The sequence below is a fragment of the Symphalangus syndactylus genome, chromosome 16 (genome assembly GCF_028878055.3).
Source record: "Symphalangus syndactylus isolate Jambi chromosome 16, NHGRI_mSymSyn1-v2.1_pri, whole genome shotgun sequence".
NCBI lineage: Eukaryota > Metazoa > Chordata > Mammalia > Primates > Hylobatidae > Symphalangus > Symphalangus syndactylus.
Genome location: NC_072438.2, coordinates 89,528,407 through 89,550,492, shown reverse-complemented (window position 1 = coordinate 89,550,492; position 22,086 = coordinate 89,528,407). Strand labels below are relative to the sequence as shown.

The following is a 22,086-nucleotide window of genomic DNA, read 5'->3' as shown; positions in this document are numbered from 1 at the left end:
CATTTTCAGAATTGTTTTGGCTGTTTCAATAACTGTGACTTTTCACGTAATTTTAGAATCAATTTTTGGGTATCTCCAAAAAGAGTCTTACTATTATTTAGAATAGGATTGCATTGAATTTTTAGATAAAATTGGAAAGAACTGACATTTTTTAAAAAATATTGACTCATCCAATCCATAAAGATGGTTCATCTCCCAATATTGCTAGATCTTCTATGATATCTTCAATCAGTGTTTCCTGGTTTTCTCTCTACATATATCCTGTACATATTTTACTTCTTAAATTTATATCTAACTACTTCCATTTTTGTTGCTACTATATAGGGTTTTTGTGTTGATTTTGTTTTCAAATTCCAGTTTTTCATGGCAAGAATAAACAATATATATATGAAAACAATTGACTTTGGACACTGGCACTGTACCCTGTAATCTCGCTAAACTCATTCACTAGTTCCAGAAATGGTTTGTTGTGTTTGTTTGCAGTTTTTTGGAATTGTCTACGTAGGCATCTGTGTCATCTGCAAATAAATATAAATTATTCCTTCTTTTCCTTTTTTATATGTATGGTTTTTGCTTTTTATCTCCCTTTATCACAATAGCTGGGAATTCTGGTCCAGTGTTAAATAACAATGGTGAGATGATATCCTTGCATTGTTTCTAATCTTAGAAAATATTTCATTTCCAGATACTAAGTATGAAACTAGCTGTAGAGTTTCTTTGTTTACCTATGCCCTTTATGATGTTAGGCACTTCCATTCTATTTCTAGCTTTTTAGTTTGTTTTATAACTTTAAGTTCAGGGGTACATGTGCAAGATGTGCAGGTTCTTGTGGTGTTTTATCATAAGTGTTGCATTTTGTTCATTGCTTATTTTGCATCTATTGAGATGATCACATGTTTTTCTAAGTCTGTTAATATAATAAATTATATTTTTATACTATTTGTATTTTAACTTTATAACATTTAGTTATATTAATGTAATAAATTATACTGCTGTATTTACAAATGATGAAATATACTTGCATTCCCAGAATGAACCCCACTTGGTCATAGTCTTTAAAATTCATTTTAAATATTGCCACATTGAATTCACTAAGTATTTCTGCATCTATGCTCATGAGACATAATGATATTTAGGATTTTGTAATATATTTCTCTAGTTTGGCTACTAACAAAACATCCCTTCTTATATTTTCTGAGAGAGGTCGTATATAATTGCTGTTAATTATTTCATCAATGTAGAAGTCACCAATAAAACTATACTGGCCTAATGTTTTCTTTTGGGAAAGTTTTACACTACTATTTCAATTGCTTATTAGGTATAAAGCTTTTTAGATTATCTGTTTCTCTTTCAGTGATTTTTGTAGGTAGTGTCATTCAAGAAATTCAACGACTTAAGTTGTGGAATTTATGGATGAAGAATTGTTTGTAGCAGTTCTATATTATCCTTGCAATGTCTATGGAATCAACAGTGAAGACCCCTCTTTATTTCCTATTGGTCATTGGTATCTCCATTTTTTTTTTCTTTGCTAGCATGACTAGAACTTTATTAATTTTGCAGATTTTCTCAAATCTGCAAAAGAACGAATCTTTGGCTTCAGTAATTTTCCCTATTGTTTCTCTACTTTAAATTTCATCGATTTCTACTCTAATTTTTATGTTTTTCTTGTGCTTACTTTAGAGAGAGAAATATTTTAAAGTTGTTCCTGCATGTAGAACAAACTGTAAACATCCTGAAAAGATTTGATAGCCAGTCTACTTTCTGTACATCACCTATAGACACCCTCTTCCTTCTCAAGTCAAACTCAGTGGGTCAGTCATGTTCACTACTATGCTTTTATGGAGATGGCTACCAGAGTGGAACCACACTGTGGAAGAAGCTTCTGTCTTCTCTGACAAGGAAGAGGAGGTGACATCTTAAGTTCTATGATAATAACATACAAATACATTCAATATATCTAGATTTAAGTCATATACTTCTAATAAGGTAAGTTGAAAATAATTAGACTCAGCTGTTCATATGCAGAAGCATGTAGTAAGCATAAAAAGATGATTTTGGATTCTATGATGATTCTGCATACAATTTTTCTCTGGTTAAATTATTTCATTTTTTCCCAAACTGCCCTCAAGCCTACTAGATTAAGAAAAAACTAAATTATGTGATTGCTAAAAATAAAGATCAGTAAAAATATATTAACTTTCCAAATGTAAAATAAGGCAGCTGGTATTCACATTGCACAATGCTTTATTAATAGAGACATATGCATATTGGAGTTGTGCAGAGTGAGGATGTGTCTCCAATATGCATAGGTTTTTCTTAAAATAGTGAAATCTAAAGTGAGCACTCTGTTTAAGAATTAATTACAGGAGTTGTGTAGTCAGTGCAATATCATGTAACTTTTGTATGTTTGTAATTTAATGTTCAAAGAATATCAGAAATATAAATGTCTAGAAAGAGACAAAACTAATTGCTGGAAAATAACTTACGCTTTTGACCCACATTGTGTTCCTTCTGAGTTTCATGTTTTATTCTATTTCAATTATTACTTTCTTTCTCCAGATGCCCTTAATTGTACTTTAACAACAGATTGCAGTTATATGTATGTACTATTCTTTTTATTAGACCAGTTTGCTATTCCTTAGTATATGATGTTGTTGTGCCTCTGTATTTTATCCTTCGACTTTTATCTCTGTTTTAATTATTATATTTGAATACACAAAACAATACCCAAACTGTTTTGAATGGTAAGCTGAAAAGTTCTTTTTTTTTTCAAGGCAACTTTCTTCTCAGAAGCGAGCTCTCCCTATCTATGGAAATATTAAATATTTTTGTATTTTCTCATGGAGCCTTACAATTTATAAGGGATTTTATTTCTTTCCACCTTTTCTAAATTGAATAATCCCTGCTATGAATCCACCCTTATAAGCTCTAACAAAGATCTTCATTGTTCACTGCAACATTATTTATGAGAACAAATTATTAGAGACAACTTAATATACATAGAGGGCCATGATCAAATATAGACTTTGTCAACATAAATGTCTTCCTGTTAAAAAACAAGGGAGATATAGAACATATAGAGAAATATAAATACATATATATATATGCCTATTAAAAAGAATAAAGGACACTAGGACATATTAACATGGAAGCATATCATTGGTACATCACTGCGTGAAAAACTGGGGAGTGTGTTTACCTACAGGTGTATAAGGCAACAACTTTATTGTAATAAAGTACCTATCTTTGTCTGCCTGCCTATTTCTCTCTAACCTGACTCAGTAAAGCATAGCACATAGAACACATTAAATAAATATTGTTTGACTCATAAATCTCTAGAAGAAGGCAACCCAGCTATTAATGATGGTTACATAAAAAAGTGAGATTATGAAGAGATTTGGAGAGAGAAGGAAGATTTTTCACCCATATATATATATATATATATATATATATATATATATATATATATAGAAAGGGATAGTTTAGATATTTCACCACATATACACACACACACATATTATATATATAATCTACAGCACAGTATATGCATGTGCACTAAAATACTGCAACTATATAACATATCTCTATAAAGTGCTAGAAAGCCAATAAATATTTGGGGAAAAATAATTAAAAAATTAGACATACCACTTAGTAGCATTAATTATCAGAGAGCCTGTAAACTTCAGTTGTCTTTGTCTTCTGAGAGGCTATGATGTAAATCCCAAAGTAGGTTGTGATGTGGCAGCTTTATTTCAACATTCCAGATAAATCTAAAATTTAGCATTGTGGTATCCATTGGTTTAGAGGTGGCTTTCCTGCCCAAGTACTCCCTTTATTTTAGCGAGAAAAAACATTAACAAGCATACATATATATATATATATATATATATATATATATATATATGTAATTTTATATATAAATATGTGTGTGTATATATACACACGTGTGCTTTTTAATTTATATATACATTTTATATATATATAAAATTACCAACTGCTGTAAATAAGATAAATAGGATACTTCTGGTAAATAATGGGGCAGGAGTGCTACTTTTTTAATATCTTAGTTAAATAACTATAAATCATAAACAGAATTTGGATTGAAGATAAAAAAGAGAAGATGAGAAGAAAATAGGTATGAGATAAACATAGGAAGAGAGCATTCCGGGCAACAGAAAACAGACTCTAAAGCAAAATAAAGTTTTACCTATTTAAATAACTGAAAAAAGAATGGTGTATCAGAAGTCTAGTCAGAGAAAAACTTGGACAGAAACAAGTGTTAGTGATATATTAGCTAAGGTAGGCCACCATATGCTATAATAACAGATGGAACCCAATGTGGAATGGATTAATATGAAGAATGATTTTTCAGTTGCACTTAGTCCAGGACATATGGCCCTAGAGCATCTGAGGGATATAGACATCTCTTTCTCCAACATATGCACTATAATTTACCATGTATCATCTAGCAGTCAAGTGAAATGAATAAAAAGAGCATGAAAAAGGCACGCCTGCTCTTTACTGCTTCAAATCCTGAGTGTTACAGTGCTTCTGTTCAAATTCTATTGTTAAAATAAACATAAACACAAGGGATGTGTGAATACAGTTCTGCTCTGTATTCTGAGAAGCAGGTATTTAGTGGGCAACTAACCAGTTGTTGCTGTAAGAGATTTTGGGATACCCGTAAGATATGCGTATGTACATGTTACATTCATGTTGTAAAACTTAATATGAATGTCATAGAAGTGGTTTGGTGACAAATGGTGAAATGAGAGCATATGTTATTAATTTTAAAATTATGGAAATAGAATATAGCATTTCAGAAAACAAGTGTAGAAAAAGAAATAGATTCTGGCTAAGATCAGCCTGTCAGGGAAAGAGACTAAGAAAAATTTCTAGAGGTAGGAGATATTTCTCAATATCTAGATGTCACAAGAGTCAAAATAATAGACTGTGTTGTATGCTGCTAAGATGTCCAGGACACACAGAACAAATATTGGATGAAGTTTTTGATGTTTTAGGAAAGAAATTTAGATAACTTAGGAGTGCAGTTAAAGGTAAATTCATGAATCCTTCAGAGATTTTTGGATGAATATGATACAGATGTTCAAACTTCAATCAGCTCTAATGGTTTAAATAGCAGTGCAATAAGAGATGAACTAGGGAGAAAGCAAACAAAGAGAGACAAAGTATGCCTCAAATATAAGGTAAATATCTCATTGGAACAAATGGAAGAAATGGAACAAACACAAAAAGACCAAGCAAGCCTGAAACAGTTAGTATTGCCTGGAAATTTGATTTAGGCTGAACAATGGGAATTAAATTGTTTCATGCCAAAAAGAAGAAAAAAAAAAGACACGAGACAGTTACACTCCTTGAAGCCAAGGTCGGGGTCCATTTTCCATTTCAGAAACAAAGATTTTAAAAATTTCCTCCATTGCTACCTAAGGCTGGAGCTCCCAGAAAGTGGCAGTTCTACCTGGGGACACAGAAACCACAAATTTATAATCAGAACTGAGCCAAGTTCTACTCTGGAACTGCAATAAGTCTTCCATATTTCCAATTTCACATTAGAATTTATTTCCAAACTGCCCTTATGTGACCATTCTCTGAATGAGTGGGGACCTCAGTGGGTCTCCAGAAGGAGAAAAACTACAAACTCTAAGTCAGGGAGTGTGCTGTATGCCAGACCCAGAGAGAAAGAAGCAGAACTGGAATAAGAAAGATAAAGAAAGCGCCTTCTTCACAAAATGAGTGTACAGTCAATATTTGACAAACAAAGAAATGCAATACTAAAAGATAATCAATAAAATTTATTATCAGAATATTAATTTATATATCATGAATTTAATTTATAAAATAGAAATAAAAAGAATTTAAAAATCAGTATGTTTAACATATAAGAAAATATAAAGGCATACTTTATACTCAATAAAAATAAACTGCAACATTAAAATACCAATGAATTAAAGCTAAATGTTTTAAGAAAAAAGGGAAAACTTAAAAATAAAAAATCTGGAGTGTTTGAAGTTAAACACACAATATCTAGAATAAACTCTAGAAAATTCATGATTGAGAAATAAATTCATGAATATGAAGACAATAAAATATAAGGCATTAAAAAATAAATCACAAAGAGACAAAAGGGTAAAAAAAATGGAAAAGCAATATTTGTCTGGAAACAGTTTCACAATAAGAGAATTAACTGGATGATGGGAAAATAATAGTTATTTGGGAGAATTTTGCAAACTAAAGAAATTTTACAAACTAAAAAAATTTGTATTTCCTGATTAAAAATGTACACCAAATGTTAAGCAGGAAAAATGAACCTAAATTTACACTTAGAAACATCATAGAAAAACTATTTTTTAAGATATAAAAGAGACGAAATCTACCAGAATAGAAAAAGACCTATTTCCTGTTATTTGTAGACTTTTTATAGCAGCAAAGGTGTCAGAAAAACCTATATCATATTCAAAATTCTTAGGGAAATTTTCTATTTTAGAATTTTATTCTCAGAGACTCATTAAAGGGCATAATAAATATTTTCAGACATACAATGATGAATAATATTGGTAGTTATCAGAATATGCTGTTCTGGACATACATTTAAGTCCCATATAATTCAGTGTTACAGATGAATAAACCAAGGCACAACTGATTAACTGACTTTCTCAAGGTAACAACTAGTAAGTATCGAAGTAAGATTTTGAAACAACACATTCACTAGATTCAGAGTCTATGCATTTAATATAATACTAGGGGAACAATTAAAGAATATTTAGCAACAGAAAATGACCAAATAAAACCCTCCAGTGATTGCTCCCTCCCCCACAGCAACCAACCTGCACTGCTAGCCACACAAGATAGTACTAGTACTTTCATATGTACTGAAAATCAAGTGAGCAATCACAGTACTTGGTCTTAACATCATATCAAGGAAAAGGGCACTCAAGAGGGTAGAAAAGGAAGTCTTGAATTGCTAACATCACCCCTTTCCCATTCCCTGGCAATGGCCACATGGAGAGAAAATACGTGTGTTTGGGGGAGGGAGAGCATAGCGAATATCAGACTTTGTATTGTAACTCAGTACTGCCCTGTCATAGCAGAAAGCAACACAGAACCGAATTTGCTGGCACCAGAGAGAAAGCATTTAGACCAGGCCTAGCCAGAATGGAATCATTCATCCAAACAGGAACCTGAGTTCCAGTTAGCCCCCCTACCATGGGCAAAAGCGCCATAGGATCCTAAATAAACTTGAAAGGGAGTTGAGGCCAAACTACTGAAGTTGCTAGGCAAGTTCTAGTACAGTGCTGGGCTCAGAACCAGTGAACTTGGGGTGTACATAACCTAGTGAGACGATAGCTAGAGCAGCCAAGAAAGCGCTTACATCATCCCCCCACCCCAAACCCCAGAGAGCGCAGCTTGAAGCTGCAGGAGAGCCTTCCATCAGCTTGAGGAGAGGAGAGGGGAAAGTAAAGACGGCACTGTCTTGCAATGTGGATACCAGATCAGCCATAGGAAAACAGGCCACCAGGCAGAGTCCTGAAGCCCCATTCCAGGTACTGGCTCCTGCAGGCCATTTCTAGACATATCTTGGGCCAGAAGAGAACCCACTGCCATGAAGGGAAGGACCCAGTCCTGGCAGAATTCACCAGCTCCTAAAGAAAGAGCCCTTCTACCTTGAATAAACATTAATGGTACCCAGGCAGTACTAGCCACAGACCTTAGGTGAGACCAGGGCTTTGCTGGCTTCAGGTGTGGCCCAACCCATTCACAGCTGCAGTGGCCAGGTGGAGAAACCCCTTCTGCTTCAGAGAGAGGAAAGAAGAGTAAAGGAGACTGTTTTGCAGCTAGGACACCAGCTTGGCCAGTGGAGTAGAACATCAAAGCAGGCTTGTAGGCTGCATATTTGGGATCATCAATTGTAGGCCTTGGCCTCCGGATGGCATTTTTGGACACAAGCTGGACAAAAAGGAAGCCCACTGCCCTGAAAGGAGAGATCTAGGCCTGGCAGCATTCACCACAGGCTGATGGAAGAGCCTTTGGGCTTGAGCATATATCAGCGGCAGCCAGGCACTGGTCACTGTAGGTCATGGGCGAGATCCAGGGCTGTTCTGGCTTTGGGTCTGACCCAGCACAGCCCCAGTGGTAGTGGCCACAGGGGAGCTTGTGTCACCCATCCCCTAGCTCCAGGCAGCTCAACAAGAAGACAGAGACTCTGTTTCTCTAGGGCAAAGTAACAAAAAAGAAAAAAATATCTGCCTGGTAATCCAGGCGATTCTCCCGGATCTTAAAGACAAGCAAAGTGGAATTTTATGAGTCTGTAAGAATCACAGTGTCACTGGGTTTGAAGTGTCTCCTAATGCAGATACCATGACCAAAGATTAAGATCACAAAACTCAATTATTTTGAATATTTGGAAAGCCATCTGTATTAGCTGATTTTTACTCAGCTGATAAAGACATACCTGAGACTGGGTAATTTATAAAGAAAAAGAGGTTTAATGGATTCACAGTTCCATGTGGCTGCGGAGGCCTCACAATCATGGCAGAAAGTGAAAGCCACGTCTTACATGGCAGCAGGCAACAGAGAGAGGACTTGTACAGGAAAACTTCCCTTTGCGAAACCACCAGATCTCATGAGACTTATTCACTATCATGAGTACAGTACAGGAAAGACCCACCCCCATGATTCAATTACCTCCCACCAGGTCCCTCCCACAACACATGGGAATCGTGGGAGCTACAATTCAAGATGAAATTTGGGTGGACACACAGTCAAATGATATCACCATCCCAAGAAAGAAAGATACAAAAAAGCCCAAAATACGAAGACTACAATAAATACCTAACTCTTCAAATATCAGACATTGGCAAACAACACGCATCAAGACCATTCAGGAAAACATGATCTCACAATATGAACTATGTAAGGTGCTAGGGACCAATTCCAGAGTGATAGATACATGTGACCTTTCAGACAGAATTCAAAATAGTGATTTTGAGGAAGTTCAACAAAATTCAAGTTAACACAAAGAAGGAATTCAGAATTCTATCAAATAAATTTAACAAAGAGTTTGAAACAATTAAAAAGAACCAAGCAGAAATTCTGGAGCTCAAAAATCCAAGAGACATACTGAAAAATACTTCAGTCTCTCAACAGCAGAATTAAGAAGAAAGAATTAGTGAGCTTGAAGACAGGCTATTTGAAAATATACAGTCAGAACTCTGAGACACAAGAATAAAGAAGGATAAATATCTTCAAGATCTAGAAAGCAGTCTCATTGGGGCAAATCTAAGAGTTATTGGCCTTAAAGGTGAGGTAGAGAGATTGTGGTAGAAAGTTTATTGAAAGAGATAATAACAGAGAACATTCAAAACCAAGAGAAAAATATCAGCATTCAGATATAAGAAGTTACAGAACACCAAGCAGATTTAACTCAAAAAAGACTACCTCAAGGCATCTAAAAATCAAACTCCCAAAAGTCAAGGATAAAGGAACCTAAAACCAGCAAGAGAAAATAAACCAATAATATAAAATGGAGGTTCAATACATCTGTCAGCAGATTTCTCGGTGGAAACCTTACAGGTCAGGAGAGAGTGAAATGATATATTTAAAGCAATGAAAGATAAATGCATTTATCTAGAGTAGTATATCCAGCAAAAATAAAAATAAAAAATAAAGAAAAGAAATCCTTCTAACGTGAAGGAGAAATAGATTTCCCAAGGAAAAGCTTAGGGATTTTATCAGCACCATACCTGTTCTAGAATAAATGCTAAAGTAACTCTTCAATTTGAAAAAAAAAAAAAAAAAAAAAAAAAAAAAACATTAATGAGCAATAAGAAATCACCAGAGTGTACAAAACACATTGGTAATAGTAAATACACAGAAAAATACACAATATTATAATACTGTAATTGTAGTGTATAACCTATTCATATCTTGAGTAGAATGACTAAAAGATGAACCTATCAAAAATAGTAACTACAAAACTTTCAAAACATAGATAATAATATATAAATAGGAACAACAAAATTTTTAAAAGCAGTAGAGGATGAAGTTAAATTATAGAATTATTATTAGTTTACTACTTGCATTCTTTGTTCATTTGTTTTTGCAATCGGTGTTCAGTCACCAGTTTAAAATAATAAGATGTTATTTGCAAACTTTACGGTAACCTCAAATCAGAAAAACTACAACAGATACACAAAAAATAAGAAACAAGAGATTTAAAAACACCACCAGTGAAAATCACACTCATGAAAAGGAAGATAGGAGGGAAGGGACGAAACAAGACCAGAAAACAAATAATGAAGTGGCATGAGTATGTCCTTACTTATCAATAATGACATTGAACTTAAGTGGACTAAACTCTCCAATCAAAAGAGATAGAGTGGCTGAACAGATTTTTAAAACCAGACCAATGATCTGCTGACTAAACAAATATGTTTCATCTATGAAACACACATAGACTTAAAGGGATAGAAAAACATATTCTATGGAAGTGTAATGCAAAAAAGTACAGGAGAAGCTATATTTATATTATACAAAATAGATTTAAAAACAAAACTATAAAAAGAGATAAGGCCATAATATAATAAAATAATAATGGGCTCATTTCAGAAAGCAGATATAACAATTATAAATGTATATGCACTCAACATTGGAGCTCTCAGGTATATACTAATATCATTGGAGCTTATATTATTGGAGCTAAAGAGAGAAGTGGCCACAATGTAATAGTAGCTGAAGACTTCTACACCCCACGTTTAGCATTGGACAAATAATCCAGAAAGAAAATCAACACTAAAGACCAAGTGAACTTAATAGATACCTACAGAACATTTCATCCAATGGCTGCAAAATATATATTCTTCCCCTAGCACAAGAATTACTGTCACAGATGGACCATATGTTAGGCCAAAAAACTAGTCTGAGAAATTCAAAAACAGTTGACCTATCAAGTCTTCTCTGACCACAATGGAGTGAAACTAGAATTAAATAACAAGAGGAATTTGGGAGACTACACAGACATATGGAAATTAATTAAACAGTATGCTCCTGAATAACCAGTGGGTTAATGAGGAAATTAGGAAGGAAATTTAAACATTTTCTGAAACAAATTAAAATGGAAACAGAACATACCAACATTTGGGGATACAGTGAAAGCAGTACTAAAAAGAAAGTTTATAGCAATAAGCATCTACGTGAAAAAAGGCAGAAAAACTTCAACTAAACAACCTAATGATGCATCTTAAAGAAATAGAAAATCAATAGCAACCCAAATCCAAAGTTGGTATGAAAGACATAGTAAAGATAAGAATAGAAATAGCTGGGTGCAGTGGCTCATGCCTGTGATCCCAGCACTTCGGGAAGCCAAAGTGAGCAGATCACTTGAGATCAGGAGTTTGAGGCCAGCATGGCCAACATGGCAAAACCCTGTCTCTACTAAAAATACACATATACACACAAATAGCTGGGTGTAGTGGCACGCACTTGTAATCCCAGCTACTTGGGAGGGTGAGGCACAAGAAATGCTTGAAACCAGGAGGCACAGGTGGTAGTGAGCCAAGATGCAACTGCACTCCAGCCTGGGTGACAGATGAAGACTCTGTCTCAAAAAAACATAAAAACATTAGGACAGAAATAAATGAAGTTACAATGAAGAAAATACTAAAGATCAATGAAATGAAAAGTTGTTTTTTTTTCAAAAGATAAACAAAACTGACAAAACCTTTAGCAAAACTACAAAAAATCAGAGAGGAAAAGGAGACATTACAACTGATACTACAGGTATTCAGGAATCATCAGAGACTACTATGAGCAGCTATATGCCAAAAATTGGAAATCCAACAAGAAATTAATAAATTTCTAGACACATGCAGCCTATCAAGATTGAACCATGAAGAAATACAAGCACGAACAGACCAATAACAAGTAATGAGACTGAAGCCATAATAAAAAGTCTCCCAGCAAAAATAAAGACTGGAACTCCATGGCTTCACTGCTGAATTTACCAAACACTTAAAAAAGAACTAAAACCAATCCTACTAAAACTATTCTAAAAAATGGAGGAGGAGAGAATACTTGCAGATGCATTCTACACAGCCAGTATTACCCTGTTAAAATAACCAAAGACACATCAAAAGAAGAAAACTACAGGCCAATATTCATGAATATTGATACAAAAATTCTCAACCAAATACTAGCAAACCAAATTCAACAACACATTAAAAAGTTAATTGTGCATGACCAACTGGAATTAATCCCTGGGATGCAAGGATGGTTCAACATATACAAATCAATCCATGTAATACAATATACCACCAGAATTAGGAATAAAAACTATATGATCATTATAATTGACACTGAAAAAGCATTTGATAAAATTTAACATCCCTACATGATAAAAACCCTCAAAAAACTGCGTTTAGAGGGAGCATACCTCAACACGATAAAATCCATGTATGACAGACTCACAGCTATTAACATACCAATCAGGGAAAAACTGAAAATCTTTCCTCTAAGATCCAGAACATGACAAAGATGCCCACTTTCACCACTGCTGTTCAACATACTACTACAGCAATCATACAAGACAAAGAAATAAAGGGAATCAAAGCTGGAAAGGAAAAAGTCAAATTATCCTTGTTTGCAGATGATCTAATCTTATATTTAGAAAAGCCAAAAGACTCCATCAAAAACTACTTGAACTAATAAACAAATTCAGTAAAGTTACAGGCTACAAAATCCACATATAACGATCAGTAGCATTTTTTTTTTTTTTTTTTTTTTGAGACGGCGTCTTGCTCTGTCACCCAGGCTGGAGTGCAGTGGCGCGATCTCAGCTCACTGTAATCTCCATCTCCCGGGTTCATGCCATTCTCCTGTCTCAGCCTCCCGAGTAACTGGGACTACAAGCGCACGCCATCACACCCAGCTAATTTTTTGTATTTTTAGTAGAGATGGGGTTTCACCGTGTTAGCCAGGATGGTCTCTATCTCCTGACCTTGTGACTCGCCCACCTCGGCCTCCAAAAGTGCTGGGATTACAGGCGTGAGTCACCGCACCTGCTAACAATCAGAAGCATTTCTATCTGCCAACAATGAACAATCTGAAAAAGAAATAATGTAATACCATTTACAATAGTTAAAATAAAACTAAATACTCAGGAATAAACTTAACTAAAGGAGTAAAAGATCTCTACAATGAAAACTATAAAACTCTGATGCAAGAAAATGAAAGATGCACAAAAAATGTAAAGGTACTTCATGTCCATGGATATGAAGACTCTTGCTAAAATATCCATTTTACCAAAAGCAACTTACCGATTCAATGTAATCCCTATCAAAATACCAATGATATTCTCCACACAAAAAATTCTAAAATTTATATGGAACCAGAAAAGGCCCAGAATAGCCAAAGCCATCCTTAGCAAAAAGAACAAAACTGGAAGAATGAACAATTATGTGACTTCAAATCATGCTACAGAGCTATAGTACCCAAAACAGCATGGGACTGGCATAAAAACAGACCCATAGACCAGTGGAACAGAATAGGGAACATAGAACTAAATCCATATATCTACGGTGAACTCATTTTTGACAAAGATGCTAAGAACATACATGGGGGAAAGCAGTTTATATAATAAATGGTGCTGAGAAAACTAGATATCCATTCACAAAAGAATTAAAACTCTCTCTTACCATATACAAAAATCAAATCAAAATGGATTAAAGGCTTAAATACAAGATTCAAACTATGAAACTACTAAAAGAAAACATTAGGGAAACTCTTCAGGACGTTGTTTGGGCAAAGATTTCTTGAGTAATACACCCCAAGCACAGGCAACCAAAGCAAAAATGGACACATCAGATCACATCAAGTTAAGAAGCTTCTATACAGCAAAGGAAACAGTCAACAAAATGAAGAGGCAACCCCCAGAACCTGAGAAAGCATTTGCAAACTATGCATCTGACAAGGAATTAATAACCGGAACATATAAAGAACTCAAACTACTCTATAGGAAAAATAATAATCTAATTAAAAACGGTCAAAAAATCTGAATAGACATTTCTCAAAAAAAAAAAAACCATACAAATGGCAAGCAGGTATATGAAAAGGTGCTCAAGATCACTGATCATCAGAGAAATGCAAATCAATACTACAACGAGATATCATCTCACCCCAGTTAAAAGACAAGCAATAACAAATGCTGGAAAGGATGCAGAGAAAAGAGAACATTGACACGCTGTTGGTGGGAATGTGAATGCATGCAAATTCTATGGAGAACAGTTTGGCACTTCCTCAAAAAACTAAAAATTGGGGTACCATATGATCCAGCAATTCCACTGCTACGTACATACTCAGGAAAAAGGAAAGCAGTATATCAAAGGGATATCTGCACTCCCATCTTTATTGTGGCACTATTCAGGATAGCCAACATTTGGAGCAACCTAAGTATCCATCAACAGGTGAATGGATGAAGAAAATGTAAATGGAGCACTACTTGCCTAGCAAACAATAAGATCTTGTCATTTGCAACAACAAGGATAGAGCAGTAGGTCATTATGTTAAGTGAAATAAGCCAGGCACAGAAAGACAAACTTTGCATGTTCCCACTCATTTGTGGAGCTAAAAATTAAAACAACTGAACTCATGGACATAGAGAGTAGAATGATGATTACCAGAAACTGGAAAGGGTAGTGCGTAGTGGGAAGTGGGAATGGTTAATGGGTACAAAAATATAGCTGGATAGAATGAATACGATCTAATATTTGATAGCACAACAAGGTGACTACAGTCAACAATAACTTATTGTACATCTTTAGAATAAACTAAAAAGGTATAATTGGAATGTTGTAACATAAAGAAATGATAAATACTTGAGGAAATGGATAGCCTATTGACCCTGATGTTATTATTATATATTGTATACATGTATCAAAATATCCCAGGTACCCTGTAAATATATACACCTACCATGTACTAATAAAAATTAAAAAGAGGCTGGGAACATAACAATTAAAAAGAATGCCTGTAATCCCAACACTTTGGAAGGCCAAGGCGGGCAGATCATGAGGTTAGGAGTAAGAGACCAGCCTGACCAACATGGTGAAACCCCGTCTCTACTAAAAAAAATACAAAAATTAGCCAGGCATGGTGGCACACACCTGTAATCTCAGGTACTCAGGAGGCTGAAGCAGGAGAATCGCTTGAACCTGGGAGGTGGAGGTTGCAGTGAGGCGAGATCACACCACTGCGCTCCAGCCTGGGTGACAGAGTGACACTTTGTCTCAAAAAATAAAAAAACATAAAATAAAATAAATATTGAAAGGGTATTTGTCAACAATAAGAAAAATCAATTTTGAGGGAAGGCAGTAAACAAAAGATGGTCAGTGTATCTTTGTTTAAATGTTTCTGTCTTTCACATTCTTGTGCTGATAAAACCCTTGCAGCTGAATACTATATCTTAAGTATCATTACAGTGGAAGTTACTGCACACTCCCTACTCCACATTCCTACTAAGCATTTCAGCTTTTGGTTTACATCATATGCTACACAAAAATCTTTGAAAGGAAAGCCCTAGAAAAAAGTAAGTAAAATCTAGTCTTTTAAAAACATAAATAACTTTAGGAAAACCTGAGCCCCTAAGTGGCCAGTCTCTGCCTAGAGACACATTCAAAGGAAACATCTTTATCCAGAAAACTTATAACTTTTGACTCCGCAGACGTGTAATTACTAATACTCTACTGTTCACCAGAACCCTTACTAATAACATAAACAGTTTATTAACCCCTATTTTTATGTTATATATATTATATACTGTATACTTACAATAAGGGAAACTAGAGAAAAGAATATGTTAATTAGGGAAATCATAAAAAAGAAAATATATCTCCTATTCATTAAGTGGAAGTGAATTATCATAAAAGTTTTCTTCCTTGTCACCTTCACATTCAGTAGGCTGAGGAAGAGGAGGAAGAGGAGGAAGTGGCGGAGCTGGTCTTACTGTCTCGGGGTGGCAGAATCCAAAAAAGCGGAGAAGGTGGAAAAGGAGATAGAAGAGGCAGGCACACTCTGGGTAACTTTTACTGAAAAACATCTTCCTATAAGTAAATTTGTGCAGTTCAAATCTGTGTCATTCAAGGATTAACTGTGCTAAATGTATTATAAAAACATAAATTGTTTCATTTTAGGTTAGAGATTTTAAATATGTACTACTAAATATCAATAAGCTTACTATAATTTTTCTCTTGAAATGTTTAGCTACAAATGTAGGCATGAGACAGACAACCAAGTTTGTCCAGTTTTTTATATTGGTGAGAATAATGGGGGTGAGAAATGTAACGATATTTACAAAAGGATGAATCTAAATAGGGGTCATGTAATCTAAGCTGAGTAAGGAGAGAAATGAAGGTGGAAAGTCAGTCGTCTGGATCAATAAGTTGAAGATCTCAGTGAGACAGAACATCTTTACATGGGGACATTTGTTAGAGCAAGTGAGCAGGAATTATTGTGTTATGTGATCAGCAAGTGGAACTTCAAGTGCAAATCCTGGGGCTTCATCTCATTCTCCTGACTATGAAGTGACTTCTAATTTGCTCTCAACACCTTGGACTCTGACCTAAGAATGTGATGCCTAATTTTTAATTAGGTTTTTTGTTGTTATTGTTGTTTTGGAGTGTTTAGCTGTGCACACACGCATGAACAGAATTCACTCTAATTCATTTTGAAAGGTATAGACTGAAGAGATATTCAGAACTCACAGAATTACTGCACAGCTAGAGAGAAATTTTCTAGGCTAAATTTTTAAGACCAAGAATTACACCAAAATACCCTGGCAAAGATGCAGACACTGTCATGTTGTGAACTCCAAATAATGCCACTGTCAGGCAGCTGCCACCACCACCCCCAACACCTGGATCAGCAAATGGCATGCGCCTGTTCCCTCAGTTAGCTCATGTCTTACCCAAAGCCTACCATGTAGGCACTGACTGGTGGAAATTAAATGACAAGTTTTCTCTCCACAGACGTGGGGAGCTGGGATGTGTATTGCTTTGTGATTCCGTGATAGACTTAACAACATGGAAACTACCAAAATGTGAGGAAGGTGTGTAAAGGGCTTCTGGAAGACTTTAAAAAGGCTCAAAGGGAAGAGCTTAAGTTACTTATTCCAATAGCAAAATGTGCTGTTTCCCATGTTGTTTAAAGACCTTGCTCTATAAGTTTGTCTTTATCATATTGTATAATTATCTATACAGTACTAAATATAGAGGAGTGTTGAGTAATAAGTGTGTGACAATGAGATTACATAAGGATAGGAGAGACAAATATGTGTTACCCAGTCATTCTACCCACACAGACTATGTATGTAGATTTTTTAAAAAGTGACTACTTTGCCAGAACACTTTCCAAACTGTATTCTAAATGACAAATGCCCAGTTAGTTCATAATATATGTAGTTTAAAATATTTCAGATCGAAACACAGGGAAATGCCCTGGCATGCTTCCGGTGAGAGGATTATTAGACTCCAGAAAACAGGAGACTAATTCATGATACTAATCTAGAAAAAAGTGTGAGTTTCAAATTATAAATCCAAGCCATCATGTGGAATGAGGTTTAAAGCCTTTACATTTTATAAATATTTATTTTTGCCTCACTTAACCAAATACCTCAGATGAGTGCATACTTACACCATAATTACCTCAATTCTGGATCACATTGCCACTGTATAACTATTAGTATGTTACCAGAGGAAAGTTGGAGAAACAATTCTGGTAAAACATTTTTTATGTGAGAGAGAGAAACCCTGTAATTTTCAGCAAAATGATTACATAAAGAGCTACCTATAATTTTATTTAATTGTACCTTTTTATTTCGTCAACCTAGCTTTTTTTCACCCTTGTCTCAAAAGAAAGACATTAAAACTATGTTCAAAGTTTTCAGGGATATTTACATAGTTAACTGTTCTCAATTTATGTCTAAGATTACAGCATTTTAAACAACTAGCAGATAATTTAAAACTCATTATAGCAAGATTTTCCGTAGATACAGGTACAGAGAGACCTCCTTTCAAATAATGAGCATAAAAGTATTAATCATGAGTTACATATAAGTAAAATTAATAAGAAGACTGTACATTAATTATGAATAGGCTATATGGCAAAAAATGCAATTATAACCTTATAGATTACCATCAACATATCAACCTATATAATCCACAATATGTTAAAAGTCCATGTTGTGGCATAATATTTCATTGTATATATATATCACATTTTCTTTATCCATTACAATCACCTACTGATAGGTAATTAGGTTATTTCCATATGTTAACTGTTGTGAACAATGCTGCAATATAAATGGGAGTGTAGATCTCTCTTTAGGAGCCTTATTTCAATTCATTTGGATATATACCCAAAAGTGGAATTGCTGAATCATATACTAGTTCTATTTTTATTTTTTATAGGACCCCCATATTCTTTCCCAAAACAAGTGTATCATTTTACACTTCACTAATAGTCCTACATCCTCACCAATATGTGTTATCTTTTGTTTGTTAATAAGTGAAATTAGCCAGTCTTCCAAAGACGAATCCTGTATGATTTCACTTATATGAGGTTATCTAAATAGAGAAATATGGAGGTAGAGAATCGAATGGTGGTTGCCTGGGAATGGGAGGGGGAAATAGGGGGTTGTTCAGCAGATATAAAGCGTGAGTTTTGCCAGACAATAAGTGTGGAAATCTGTACAACATAGTCCCTAACACTAACATCATGGTATCATGCACTTAAATATGTATTGAGTGTAGATCTCAAATTAAGCATTCTTACCACAGAAACGACACAAGGAAACTTACGGATGTAATGAATTTACATTTATTACCTTAGTTGTGCTGAGAGTATCAGCGGTGTATTCATATGTCCAAACTCATCTGATTGTATACATTAAATGTGCATATCAATTATACCTCCATAAGCTGTTAAAAATTCCATTATGAAACTTTTCTTTGTTGTTGCTACATAGAGGAAAGGTGATGGTGAAGAATGCTTTGAGTTCAAATACAGCTCTACTGATGCTACCCTCATGAGCAACACTAAATTCTTTAATATCTCTGTTTCCTCATCTGTAAAGCAAGGATTATATTAGTACCTACTTCATAGGATTGCTGTGATGCTTAAATAAGAAAACACATGTAAAGGACAGAAACCAGTGGCTAGCACATTTTGGAATCCCTATACAGGTTAGATTTTTAAATGAAGTGTTCACCCTGTAGAAATATTTTTAATGACTGACAGATTTTTCCATTTATATATTTTGTTCCTGGAAGATATAAAACTATATCTTCAGTGCATACTCAGTTAACACATCAATGTTCTATTCATACTACTCAAAAATTGTAGAGGTTTACCTGAAGTTTATTTATTCACCTAGATGAGTGGCTGGCACCCTTTTACTGCATAGGGCTAGTGAGTTAAGATTTTAGTATTTGCAGGCCATACGGTTTCCGGCACAACTACTCAACTCTGCCATTATAGTGCAAAAGCTGCCCTAGATAATACTGAAACAAGTGGGTGTAGCTGCAATCTCATGACACTTTATTTAAAAAAACAAGCAGCAAGCCAGATCTGGCCTATGTGTGTAGTTGTCTGACCCCTGATCTAGGTATTTGAAAAAATGAAAATAGAGTGCTCAAATATTTCAACCCCATTTAACCTTTTCTAAGGGAAATAAATTCAATGAAGCTCTTTGAGTATCACAATTGCACTCTGAGTATATGTATCTAAACACTGAATTCACATTAAATAAAACAAGTATAAGCAGTAGTCAGAAAATTCTGTTTTGTGTTAACAAACACAAAGAAGAGCTTTTAGAGTTTATAAGACTAGAGAAACGTACCTGATTCAACACTTAAAAGATGGAAGTAATGCAAGTTGTTACCCTCATATGTTTCTCTCTACTTACCATATGAAGATCAAACACAATATAGGCGTTATTTTAAAAATACCATTAGTGTATTAATTCAATATTTATAACTGCTAAAATGTTATGATAGAAAATCCTAATTGTCAAGTATAATGTTTTCTAAAATAAAAAGCAGCTAAATCTATCCAATCAGAGCCTGACTTAACAGAGATATGTCCATAACCACAGTCAATGCAGTGGTGACCTTACTCAAAAGGTCAACACATTAACAGTGCCTTTCATGAGGGATGATGGCAAATTTGTGCATTTTTGAAAATGATAAACGAAAGAGAAACTAAAACCATTCTAGAAAAATCTGAATATCAACAATACAAAATAAAATATATATCATCTTGATTTTTTTAAATTGTGTTTTGTTCTGTTTTAGGCTAAATTCTTGAGGTAATTGCCCAAACTTTCCATTTAATTTTAAAAAGTATGCCTAAGTGTGTAAGGAAAATAAATAACTGGAAGTCTGGCTACTATGCAGGTTTTGGCTTTTAATTCCTGGGGCCCAGCACCTTCCCAATTACCCAACATGTAGAAGACACTAACCTTGTGTAGAGCATGGCGGAGGGAGACGGCATGGACCGCACTTCCCAAAACATGACTGCACATTCCCAAAACATGACTGCACATTCCCTTGTAGGCTGCTTCTGAACAGTAGAGCCCCAAACACTGAAAATATCTCTGAGGACTTTTCAAAGGGTTTAATCCTCCTGCGCATTCACCAGCAAATACCTAAGCCTCAAGGAACAGATATGATTTCCTAAGCTTTTACTGTCCACACCAGAAAGGTTGATTATTATGCAGAGGGAGTACGCATAGCCTCGGGTCCTGGATGGACAGTTCCACTGGCTTCTACTAGAAAGGACTGATGTCAGTCTTCATTATGAGAACACATTCCTTCTCACCACTGCTCTCATTCTGAATTCCAACCCCCCAACAGATGTCTGTGCATTGAAGATTGGTGTCTACCTCTCTGTGATTTCCAATACCAGGGCCCATTCCACTGACCAATAATTTCTGAATTGTTGAAGGGCTGCTACTAGACCCCTGCCCAAGTCTTTCACTTTAATAGGATACAACTAGGAGTTTACTACATCCCCTCACTCCTTATGGTGACTCCTTGGCACTTTCTATGTAACTCTTCTATGATCCCTACCTAGCAGCTTCTCTCTCTCCTCTAGATAGCCCTTCAACCCAAACCAGCTCTATAGCTGGACACACCTGGTATTTCTGTCTTCTGTTCAAGCATTAGAGGAATATCAAATCCTAGACAGACAAACAAGTAGATAAAGAGATGGATGGAGACAGAAATATATAAAGAAATTGCTTCAAATCTTTTGTCTAATCTAGTTCACATTTATGAAACACAAGTCAAAAAGAGAAAGAAAAATAATTACTTTATTGCAGATTATAGTAATGGAGATCCGACGATATTTGTCAACAATTCCACCCAAAATTGAGTAAAGGATTTTTTTGGGCAATTTTATAGTCATTGTTTATGTATACATTTAATAAGTACATATTGTATTGCTATCTAAATATATTTTGTATTCTACATTTTTGCATAGTTTTCCTGTTTACTATTGCTTCTTTTATCTTATAGACATATCTAACCCTTTAATCTCACCTCTATTCCCAGGCATTAACTAGCATTTGTGAATTATACACACTGCTCTCCAAGCACAATGTACACAATTAATATGTATGCAAAAGAATGTGTTTTTTTGGTCTGTGTTTTAAAAGTGGGATCATGTGGTTTCTATTTCTCTAGTTCTCAAATTTCTTGAGCTTACTCTCATAAGAAGGCTCACATGGAATCTTACTTCACATGAAAATCACCAAATTTTTTAACATCTCTGCCCTCTATTTCTTAACTATCAATACACCAAGAAGCTACTTTCTGATCATTTACAATGTTTTAATTCTATTTGTAAATTTGCATCTGAGAAATAATTTTTACCAAAAACAAAGAAAGAAAAAAGAAAAGAAAATCTTTCCTCCTTAGAAATCAAAATATCTAGTTACAAAATAACACAGGTCCCTGCCACTACCACACACACATACAATTGTGAAATTTGAAGACATTTTTGTGTCTTAACATTACA

At 34.8% G+C, this 22,086-nt stretch overlaps 1 long non-coding RNA gene across 1 annotated transcript in view; it reads left to right on the top strand.

Moving 5' to 3' along the window:
- The window catches only part of LOC129464703 (uncharacterized), a 34,884-nt gene extending 18,860 nt beyond the window's left edge, over positions 1 to 16,024 (top strand). The window contains exons 2-3 of the long non-coding RNA XR_008651676.1: positions 2,560 to 2,599; positions 15,967 to 16,024. This is a non-coding gene — a long non-coding RNA (uncharacterized lncRNA). The remainder of the gene's footprint in view (positions 1 to 2,559; positions 2,600 to 15,966) is intronic.
- The last annotated feature ends 6,062 nt before the right edge of the window (positions 16,025 to 22,086 follow it).